We start from the raw sequence: 11614 nt of genomic DNA on the forward strand, positions 1-11614 counted from the left end.
AAAAAAAAAAAAAAAAATAGACAATCCAACTGTATGTTAGATGAAGTCTCTGTCGCCCAGGCTGGAGTGCAGTGGCACGATCTCGGCTCACTGAAAGCTCCGCCTCCCAGCTTCACGCCATTCTCCTGCCTCAGTCTCCCGAGTAGCTGGGACCACAGGCGTCCACCACCACGCCCAGCTTTTTTGTGTGTTTTTTAGTAGAGACGGGGTTTCACCACGTTAGCCAGGATGGTCTTGATCTCCTGACCTCGTGATTCACCCGCCTCGGCCTCCCAAAGTGCTGGGATTACAGGCATGAGCCACCACGCCCAGCCTTTTTTTTTTTTTTTTAAGATGAAGTCTCGCTCTGTCGCCCAGGCTGGAGTGCAATGGCAAGATCCTGGCTCACTGCAACCTCCACCTCCTGGGTTCCAGCAGTTCTCCCTGCCTCAGCCTCCTGAGTAGTTGAGATTACAGGCACCCACCACCATGCCCAGCTAATTTTTGTAGTCTTATTAGAGACAGGGTTTTACCATGTTGACCAGGCTGGTCTCAAACTCCTGACCTCAGGTGATCTGCCCACCTCGGCCCCCCAAAGTGCTGGGATTACAGATGTGAACCGCCACACCCGGCCGTCCTTCACTTTAGATCTAAAGACAAAAAAGTTTGAAAGTTAAATAATGGAAAAAGATAATTCCATGTAAATAGTAACCTAAAGAGAATTTGGCTGGGTATACTACTATCAAACAAGGTAAACTTGAAGTCAAAAACTGATAGAAGAGACAATGAATGACAGTATATATTGATAGAAGGTAAAATTCGGCCGGGCACGGTGGCTCAAGCCTGTAATCCCAGCACTTTGGGAGGCCGAGACGGGCAGATCACGAGGTCAGGAGATCTAGACCATCCTGGCTAACACGGTGAAACCCCGTCTCTACTAAAAAATACAAAAAACTAGCCAGGCGAGGTGGCAGGCGCCTGTAGTCCCAGCTACTCGGGAGGCTGAGGCAGGAGAATGGCGTAAACCCGGGGGGCGGAGCTTGCAGTGAGCTGAGATCTGGCCACTGCACTCCAGCCTGGGCGACAGAGCGAGACTCCGTCTCAAAAAAAAAAAAGGTAAAATTCATCAAGAAGATAAAAAAATTGTATGTATCAAATATCAGAGTCTAAAATACATGAAGTAAATATTGGCAAAATTAAGGGAAAAATAGACAATTCTGCATAACAATTGGAGACTTCAATATACCACTTTCAATTTAATAGGTAGGACAGCCACCCATAATATCAAGAAGGAAAGAGGAGAAGTACTATATACCAGTTGGCTCTAACAGGCACAACCCACCCAACAACAGAAGAGAACACATTTTTCTCGAGCATATGTGGAATAGTTTCCAGGAGAAACATATGTTAGGCCACAAAACAAATCTTAATGCAATGTAAAAGACTGAAATACAAAGTACCATTTCAAGTCACATAGAATGAAACAAGAAATGAAAAACAAGGAAAACTGGAAAATTCACAAATACTTTTTATTGTAAGCAGCACACTCCTGATCTACCAAAGGGTGAAGGAAGAATTCACAAGGGAAATTAGAAAACATCTTGAGAAAAATGAAAACAAAGACATGGCGTACCAAAATTTATGAGATGTTGCTGTGGTCTAAATTTTGTCTCCTTGGCCAGGCACGGTGGCTAACACCTGTAATCCCAGCACTTTGGGAGGCTGAGGTGGGTGGGTCACAAGGTCAGGAGATGGAGACCATCCTGGTTAACATGGTGAAACCCTGTCTCTACTAAAAAAAAAAAAATACAAAACATTAGTTGGGCATGGTGGCGGACACTTGTAGTCCCAGCTACTCTGGAGGCTGAGGCAGGAGAATGGTGTGAACCTGGGAGGTGGAGCTCGCAGTGAGCCAAGATTGTGCCACTGAACTCCAGCCTAGGGGACAGAGTGGGACTCCATCTTGCATATGTTGACATTTTAACTCCCAAAGTGATTGTATTAGGAGCTGGGAACTTTGGGACATGATGAAGTCATGAGGGTCTGCAGAACGGGATTACCCCCCTCATGGAAGACACCCCAAAGATATTTCATGCCACTTTTGTATTTGGTTACTTCAAGAAGATGGCTGTCTGTGAACCAGGAAAAGGGTCCTCACCTGACACTGAATCTGACTGTATCTTGATCTTTGACCTAATCTCCAGAACTGGGAGAAATAAATTTATGTTGTTTATTAACCACCAGTCTGTGGTATTTTGTTATAGCAGCCTGAATGGACAGATACAGTGAAAGCAGTGAAAAGAGGGAAATTCATAGCAGTAGCTACTCAAATTCAAAAAGAAGAAAGATCTCAAAGATTGAGTCAAGGAATGTTTCACAGAATTCAGTTTAAAAAGAAAAGTGCTGCAAAGGATATAAACTAAATAATGTATGAGATAAGCAAAAAGTTTTAATATCCAGCTACAAGGCATTCTAGAATGAGAGAATAGAAAAAGAAATGGGAAATTACTGAAAGAAGCAATAATAATATTTTTTTTGGGGGGGGGACGGAGTCTCAATTTGTTGCCTGGAACACTGGCACAATCTCCACTCACTGCAGCCTCCACCTCCCAAGTTCAAGTGATTCTCCTGCCTCAGCCTCCCAAGTAGCTGGGATCACAGGCATGCACCACCACACCCGGCTAAATTTTTTGTATTTTTTTTGTAGAGACAAGGTTTCGTCATGTTGGCCAGGCTCAACTCCTGACTTCAGGTGATCCACCCACCTCTGGCCTCTCAAATTGCTGGGATTACAGACGTGAGCCACCACGCCCGCCCTTGAAATACTGTTTCTAGGCCGGGCGCGGTGGCTCAAGCCTGTAATCCCAGCACTTTGGGAGGCCGAGGCGGGCGGGTCACGAGGGCAGGAGATCGAGACCATCCTGGCTAACACAGTGAAACCCCGTCTCTACTAAAAAATACAAAAAACTAGCCAGGCGAGGTGGCAGGCGCCTGTAGTCCCAGCTACTCGGGAGGCTGAGGCAGGAGAATGGCGTGAACCCGGGAGGCGGAGCTTGCAGTGAGCCGAGATCCGGCCACTGCACTCCAGCCTGGGTGGCAGAGCGAGACTCCGTCTCAAAAAAAAAAAAAAAAAAAAAAAAAACCTGGCTGGTCATGGTGACTCATGCACGTAATCCCAGCACTTTGGGAGGTGATCCACCCCCCTCGGCCTCCAAAGTGCTGGGATTACAGGCATGAGCCACTGCACCCCACAAGATCACATTTTACAGTAACGTTACGTGTGTCCATATAAGAGACCACCTGAGCAGGCTTAGTGTGAGCAAGGCTGTTTATTCACTTGGGTGCAAGTGGGCTGAGTCCAAGAAAGGGGTCCGTGAAGGGTGATGGATTATCATTGGTTCTTATAGGTTTGGGGTAGGTGGTGGAGTTAGGGGCAATTTTTTTTGTGGGCAGGGGTGGATGTTATGAAGTACATTCTCAAGGGTGAGGAGGATGTTACAAAGTACATTCACAAGGGCAGGGAGGGTGTATTGTCACAAAGCCTGGGAGGAATGTTACAAAGTACATTCACAAGAGCAGGGAGGGTGTTGCAAAGTACATTTGCAAGGGTGGGGAGGAATGTTACAAAGCACATTCACAAGGACAGGGAATATCACGAAGTACATTGTCTCAAGGTTGGGGAATGTCACCATGGTTTGACCATGGTGCGGCCAGCTCAGAGGACCTTACCTTCCTGTTTTAGGGAAGGTCCTTACCTTCCCTAAAGGACTTACCTTGTTTAAGGAAGAACTAATGGTCTTTTAAAAACATTATTATTTTCTTAATAAGAAATAAGGCTGGGCGCGGTGGCTCAAGCCTGTAATCCCAGCACTTTGGGAGGCCGAGACGGGCGGATCACGAGGTCAGGAGATTAAGACCATCCTGGCTAACACAGTGAAACCCCGTCTCTACTAAAAAAGACAAAAAACTAGCTGGGCGAGGTGGCAGGTGCCTGTAGTCCCAGCTACTCGGGAGGCTGAGGCAGGAGAATGGCCTAAGCCCAGGAGGCGGAGCTTGCAGTGAGCTGAGATCCGGCCACTGCACTCCAGCCTGGGCGACAGAGCCAGACTCCGTCTCAAAAAAAAAAAAAAAAAAAGAAATAAAATGAGAAAGAATAGTGAAACCTTGGGGTGAAAATTTTGGGGGCGGTGTGGAGGGCTGATGGGCGACGTTTCTCAGGGCTGCTTCGAGCGGGATTAGAGGTGGTGTGGGAACCTGCAGTGGGAGAGATTAGACCGAAGTAAGATTTTGGGGTTGTTAAAAGCAGCATTTGTTATATAGAGTGATTTGTGATAGCCTGGATGCAGTTTTGTAGGAATTGAGAGATGAATCGGAAGACCCAAAGCCTGAATAAGAGAAGGAGGAAGACAGGTATTAGAGGACTAACGATTGGAATAAGCCAGGATACCCAGTTAGAGAGTGGCCAGGAGGATCCAGCGTAATTAGTTGCCTGACTAGCAAGTTTTTGAGCTCTGTGTTTGAGTTTTTTGATGTTATCATATACTAGGCCAGACTGATTGAAGTAAAAACAACACTCTTCATTAAGAAATAGACAGAGTCCTCCTTTTTCAGCAGTAAGTAAATCGAGGCCTTGGCGGTTCTGGAGGACACCTGCAACTAAAGTGTCAACCTGGGCTTGGAAGACAGATAAAGTCTGTGATATATCTGTAATGCTAGCAGAGAAGTCATTAGAGAGGCTGCAGAATGTTGTGACAGAGCTTGAGACGCCTGCTATTCCAGTTCTAAGTGCAATAGTGGAGGCAGAAAGTCCTAGACCCACAAGTGAAGGGATTAGTGGGATGACTCTTTTTTGTCATGTTGGTGTCATGAGGGGGACAGGCAGTTGTTCATTCCCATCTGCAAACTGGATTTTGGGGGTAAGGAAGACTAGAGTACATGTGCCCGTCCAGTTGGCAGGTAGGCACATGTAGGTGGAAGTAGCACAGAAAAGAGACCTTGTGTCAGGCATAACTGGAAATGTGAAGTGAAAAGGTGAGAGGGTCCTGCACCCAAAATCCTAGAGCCCCAGCAAGGGCAGCAGCTGTTAGAGGTTGTAATGGGGATGGATGGTGTAGCTGCGTAGAGGGAGACGTTCGGTTCTCATGGTGTATAAGAAAGCGCGTAGTATCTATGAGTAGCCTTTCACTACTATTCATGGGGCTGGGTATAAGCAAGCAAGAGGAGGGGCCAGGAGGAGAGTCAAATGAGCAGGGGGAGGGTAGCCAAGGATGGAGTGAGATGCAGGGTAGGTGCCTTCCTAAACAATAGTGACTGCCAATGTTTTTTAGTTTGTCAGTAATGATAGAGGGCTTATCAGTAATGTGATGTTGGAATGCTCCCATCTGTTTGGTAATGTGTGTGGCTTGGTTCTGGAGACAAAGAGTAAAGGAATATTTGGAGGGTGGAAGGTTTCCTAAAGGGATTCCAGTAGGCTGTTGCCGGGAGAAGCATAAAGGAGCGGCAACAGGGATAGTTGTTGTGTGGTTAGGGGTCCAAATATGGGGGACGTGGGGGGAATTGACATAAGTAGAAAGGTGCCGTAAGTTGATGCGGAGAAGTGTGGCAGCTTTTTGGTGCGAAATCTCTGGGGAGTTCTCACCAAATCTGTCTAGAAAGTAAAGAAGTTCCTCAGGCAGGTAAAGATGAGGGCTATTAAAAGCAGTTCGGAGGTGCAGGGAGAGAGGAGAGGTAGCTCAGTCAGCCTGTAGAGTGGGGACAGCTGTGTAAGAGCAGGAAGAAAAGGAAACGCATAGGTAACAATTCTTTGCTAGAGAAGGATTGGAGGCAGTGAGGAGAGAGTGGGTGAGATTGATACCATGCTGGAGGTAACTAGGGAGAGGTAGAGAGTGAGTGGAGAATGGGGGCAAGGATAAGGTGAGTAAAAAAGTAAAAAAAAAAAAAAAAAAAAAAAAAAAAAAAAAAGGGCTTCATCAGGATAGAAGAATTGGAGTATATCTTGCCACTGAAAATCTTCTGTTCACTCCAAGATAGAGTTAAGGGTGGCGATTTGAGGTAAAACCAGGAGATATCAGTTATGATGATTTGGAGGACAAGTGTAAACTGGCAGCAAACAAGGGCAGGGCATTTATGAGTAGTTGAGAATGGTGAATACGTGTATGATTAGACAGAAGATAGTAGGGATGACAAGTTTTTGGGGTGCAGTCCAAGTAGTGGGGGTGACTTTGTAAAGCCCTGTTGCAAAAGGTAGGGTAAGGAGGAATAGACCGAATAGAATGAAGAGATGTATTAGGCTCATAAGGGTTGTTACTGTTCTACTGCGAGTGAGTTTAAGGGAAGTAGGGGAGAGTACTTGAGACTTTCAGGAGGAAGAGGAGAGATCAGGCTGGCTGTCTGACAGACACAGATTTATTCTAGAATGGTGACCCCAATGGGGAGGGTCCTGCAGGTGGACAGGAGTTGGGGTACTATAGATGACTAAGTAGGGTCCAGTCCATCAGGGTTATAGAGTTTGAGGGGTCAGATTCTTAACAAGAACTGATCATCCAGCTAGGGTGTCGTCATATGGCTGGGAATCTGGAGTAGGCAAGAGAAGATTGGCAGCCTGGCGAATTTCCTGTCTAGCCTGCTGGAAGATTGGAAGATAGTCACCTAGAGGATGGGTGTCTGGCACGAGGCAGCGGCCCAACAAGAAGGTACATCCATATAGTCAAATGGACTATACCCTGTAGCTTCTCGAGGACAGGCTCTAATTCTAAGGAGGGCAAAAGGTAGAAGTACTGTCCAGTCTTTTTTAAGTTGAAGGCTGAGCTTGGTGAGGTATGTTTTTAAAAGACCATTAGTTCTTTCTACCTTTCCCGAAGATTGAGGACGGTAGGGGCATGAAGGTTCCACTGGATGCCAAGGGCCTGGGAGACTGCTTGAGTAACCTGACTAATGAAGGCCGGTCCATTATCGGACTGTTTAGAGGTGGGAAGGCCAAACGGAGGAATTACTTCTGACAGAAGGGAAGAAATGACCATGGTGGCCTTCTCAGATCTTGTGGGAAAGACCTCTATGCATCCAGTGAATGTATCTACCCAGACCAAAAGGTATCTTAGTGTTTTGACTCGGGACATATGGGTAAAGTCAATCTGACAGTCTTGGGTGGGGCAAATCCTTTAACTTGATGTGTAGGAAAAGGAGGGGGGCTGAGGTATCCCGGAGGGGTGGTAGAGTAAGTGGACTGGTAGTGGAATGGGTGATGAGAGTTCAAGTTTATCCGAGGCTGCCGAGGGGCCTTCTTAGAGAGGCTTGACCTGCTCTGCTCGCCATCAGGTAGGTCTGGGAGACTGCTTGGGCTGTCGGTCCTCGAGAAGGTCAGGGTCGATAATTGCAGCGCACACCCACGGTGCTCCCTTCAAAAGCCTCCAAAAAGCCCATTGTGCGTTTTTTCTGTGAGGAAGAGAATTTCCTCTGCTTGAGCCATGTTAACTCGTCCCCCAGCATCGTCCTGCCTTACAGACCCTGCGATTCCCACGCATTCCGGTGAGCAATGGGTGAGGGATGGTTCAAAGGGGAATCTTGTTATGCGAACAAATGTTTCACCTGACAATGTTCCTTTGTTTATGCATCATAAATGTACTTTTTACGCCTTACATTCTGTTATAAAGACACTTTAATAGGTGTCTAGGGAGTGCATATTTCTCTACGGAAATATAAAATTACGTAGATCACAAACAGGTCTTTCTACTGAAGAAAAATAAGAATGCTAATCTATTTTGATCTGCAACTTCGTAAGCGTGGACCTCCCCACAGACTTTAAAAGCAGGGGCCGGCCAGGTGCGGTGGCTCACGCCTGTAATCCCAGCACTTAGGGAGATCGAAGCGGGCAAATCACCTGAGGTCAGGAGTTTGAGACAAGCCTGGCCAACATGGCAAAACCTCGTGGCTACTAAAAATACAGAAAAATTAGCTGTACGTGGTGGCACACATCTGTAATCCCATTTACTCGGGAGGCTGAGGCAGGAGAATCGCTTGCACCGAGGAGGAGAAAGTTACAGTGAGCCAAGATCGTGCCACTGCACTCCAGCCTGGGTGACAGAGCGAGACTCTGTCTGAAAAAACCAAAACAAACAAAAACACAACACACACAAAACCCCAAGCAAACAAACAAACCAGCGGCCCACCTGGGGATACGAGACCAACCCGGGCAACAATAGCAAGACCCCATCCTTACAAAAATAAAATAAAAATAAAAACCAGCCAGACGTGGTGTATGCCAGCTGCTCGAAAGGCTGAGGCGGGAGGATCACTTGAGACGGAGAGTTCGAGACTAAACTGAGCTATGATCGCACCATTGTACTCCAGCCTGGGCTACAGAGCAAGACCTCGCCTCTTAAACAAAAAGACAAAAATGGGCACCCAGGAGGAAAGGATGGAGGCTTTGTTGCACTAGTATTAAGAATCAAATTTACCATTCGCCCTATCCCTAGAAAACTAAAATACCTTTTATGGCGAACTATTTGAGAGTAAGTTGAAAATTGTAGGAAATTGATACTTGACTTTCAAGTCGTTGGTAATGCATTTTCTAAAGATAAAGGATACTGGTCTACTAAAACCACAATGTTTGTATTTCAACCAAGAAAATTAAAAAAAAAAAGTCATTTAGGCCGGGCACAGTGGCTCTCACCTGTAATTCCAGCACTTTGGAAGGCCGAGGTGGGCGGCTCACTTGAAGCCAGGAGTTCGAGACCAGCCTGGCCAACATGCCAAAACGCCATCTCTACTATAAAATAAATAAATAAATAAAACTGGCACCTGTAATCCCACCAGCTGAGACGGGAGAATCACATGAACTCGGGAGGTGGAGCTTGCAGTGAGCTGAGATCGCGCCTCTGTATTCCAGCCTGGGCAGCAGAAGGAGGCTGTGTCTCAAAAAAAAAAAAAAAAAAAAAGGCCGGGCGCAGTGGCTCAAGCCTGTAATCCCAGCACTTTGGGAGGCCGAGACGGGCGGATCACGAGGTCAGGAGATCGAGACCATCCTGGCTAACACGGTGAAACCCCGTCTCTACTAAAAATGCAAAAAATTAGCCCGGTGCAGTGGCGGGCGCCTGTAGTCCCAGCTACACTGGAGGCTGAGGCAGGAGAATGGTGTGAACCCAGGAGGCAGAGCTTGCAGTGAGCCGAGATTGCTACTTTGTAAAAAACAAAATTCTCCACATGGTTCCAAAATCGGCCCTTGGGAGCTAAGATCTATTTAAAATTTATGGCTTTTAGTATCTTTGAACCTAGACCAGTTACTATTGTTTCTCTGTCACATCAACTTTTTGAAGAGTCACATATTATTTCAGAAAGACATACATTTTAATATTTCTGATTGTAGTCTTATGATGTATTTAAATGTTTCTTTTATTTTTTGTATTTCTTACAAAGTGATGAATGCTAATGGTTCATTAAAGCATAATGAAAAAAAAATCTAACTTAGGGCTGCTCTTAGGGAACTTGTAAACTAGTGGAGGGGCAGACGTCTAACCAAGCAAATAAATGTTTCATTACAATTTTATTTATTTATTTATTTTATTGAGACAGGGTCTCCCTCTGTCACCCAGGCTGGAGTGCCGTGGTGCCATCTCTGCTCACTGCAACCTCCGTCTCCCAGATTCAAGCAAGTCTCATGTCTCAGCCTCCCAAGTAGCTGGGATGACAAGGTGTGTGCCACCACGCCTGTCTAATTTTTGTATTTTTCGTAGAGATGGAGGTTTCACCATGTTGGTCAGGTCTGTCTTGAACTCCTGACCTCAGGTGATCTGCCTGCCTCAGCCTCCCAAACTGCTGGGATTAGAGGCGTGAGCCACTGCGCCTGACTTATTATTACAAATTGATGAGAGTTTTGGAAGTAGAGGACAGTATTGTTTTCTATGTGTATATATGGGAGTAGATGAATGTAAGAAAAGTGAGTTCTATTTAAGGTGAGACCAAAAAGATGGTGTCTAAATTAGCCATATTGAAAGGAAAGGGAGTAGGAGGTAAGGAAAGCATCGTATAAATTGGCTGATTACATATATACAGTGAGAGGTGAGTACATCAAGGGTTTTTCTTAGGTTTGATAGAATTTTCTTTGGGGCTTAAAATGAGGGATGAATCTAATCTTCAACATTATAACTACAGAAAAAATAAGTGATGTCTAATCGAATGATGTAAACCAAGAGAATATAGAAGAAAGCATGAATATGCTTTATTTTCATGAGTAGGAAATTAATGGAAAGAATCAGAATGAGTGGCTAACTGAGCACTTGAAAATAAGTTCCACATGAAAATCCACTTAATTATCAATCTTAGCAAATATGTGTTCATATATGGAGAGGCAAGGCTCTTTGTGGTGTTCAGTCCAACTTAGAGTAGGACTCCATTTCTGAGAAGAAATGCACAGAGTAACTAGTCCTGTGTGAGACTCCTATGTGACCGACACATCTACTCACTCCATGGGTAAATGAAACCAGAAGATTCCCCTGCTGACATGGGCTGCTGGAAAGCTCTGAAGGAACCACAAGGCTTAGAAATACCCACGTTGGGCTGAGTGCGGTGGCTCACACCTGTAATCCCAGCACTTTGGGAGGCCGAGGAGAGTGAATCATGAGGTCAGGAGTTCAAGACCAGCCTGTCCACGATGGTGAAACCCCGTCTCTACTAAAAATACAAAGATTAGCTGTGCGTTGTCATGGGCACCTGTATACCACTTGAAACTGAAGGTCTCATAGGTGACTCTGTAGACTGAATAAAGCATATTCAAAAGTGGTATATGTTTTAAAAGGAAACATTGTCATTTGCAACAACATGGATGGACCTGGAGGAAAATATGTTAACTGAAATAAGCCAGGTATAGAAAACAAATACCAGATGATCTCCCTTGTATGTATAATCAAAAAAAGCTGAATTTATAGAAGGAGAGATAGAATGGTAGTTACCAGGGGCTTAGGGGTATGGGTTGGGGAGAGGTTGGTCAAAATTTCAGATAGAAGGAATAAGGGCAAGAGCTATATTATACGACATAATGGCTACAATTAATAACAATATATTGTACATTGAAAATTGCTAAGAGTAATGTTCTTACCCCAAAAAGTTAAATATGTGAGATAATGTATATTAGTTAATTAGTTGGATTTTGGCCTTCGACAATGTACACACATTTCAAATGTGATTTTCATTTGTCCATTAAAAATAAAATATTGGCCGGGCGCGGTGGCTCAAGCCTGTAATCCCAGCACTTTGGGAGGCTGAGACGGGTGGATCGCGAGGTCAGGAGATCGAGACCATCCTGGCTAACACGGCGAAACCCCGTCTCTACTAAAAAATACAAAAAACTAGCCGGGCGAGTTGGCGGGCGCCTGTAGTCCCAGCTACTTGGGAGGCTGAGGCAGGAGAATGGCGTAAACCCGGGAGGCGGAGCTTGCAGTGAGCTGAGATCCGGCCACTGCACTCCAGCCTGGGCGACAGAGTGAGACTCCGTCTCAAAAAAAAATAAAATAAAATAAAAATAAAATATTAGCTGAGCATGGTGGCTCATGCCTATAATCCCACTACTTTGGAAGGCTGAAGTGGGAGGATTGCTTGACGTAAGGAATTTGAGACCAGCCTGTGTGACATAGTGAAACCCATC

This window comes from Rhinopithecus bieti, unplaced genomic scaffold (genome assembly GCF_001698545.2).
Source record: "Rhinopithecus bieti isolate Rb0 unplaced genomic scaffold, ASM169854v2 scaffold_10589, whole genome shotgun sequence".
Lineage (NCBI taxonomy): Eukaryota > Metazoa > Chordata > Mammalia > Primates > Cercopithecidae > Rhinopithecus > Rhinopithecus bieti.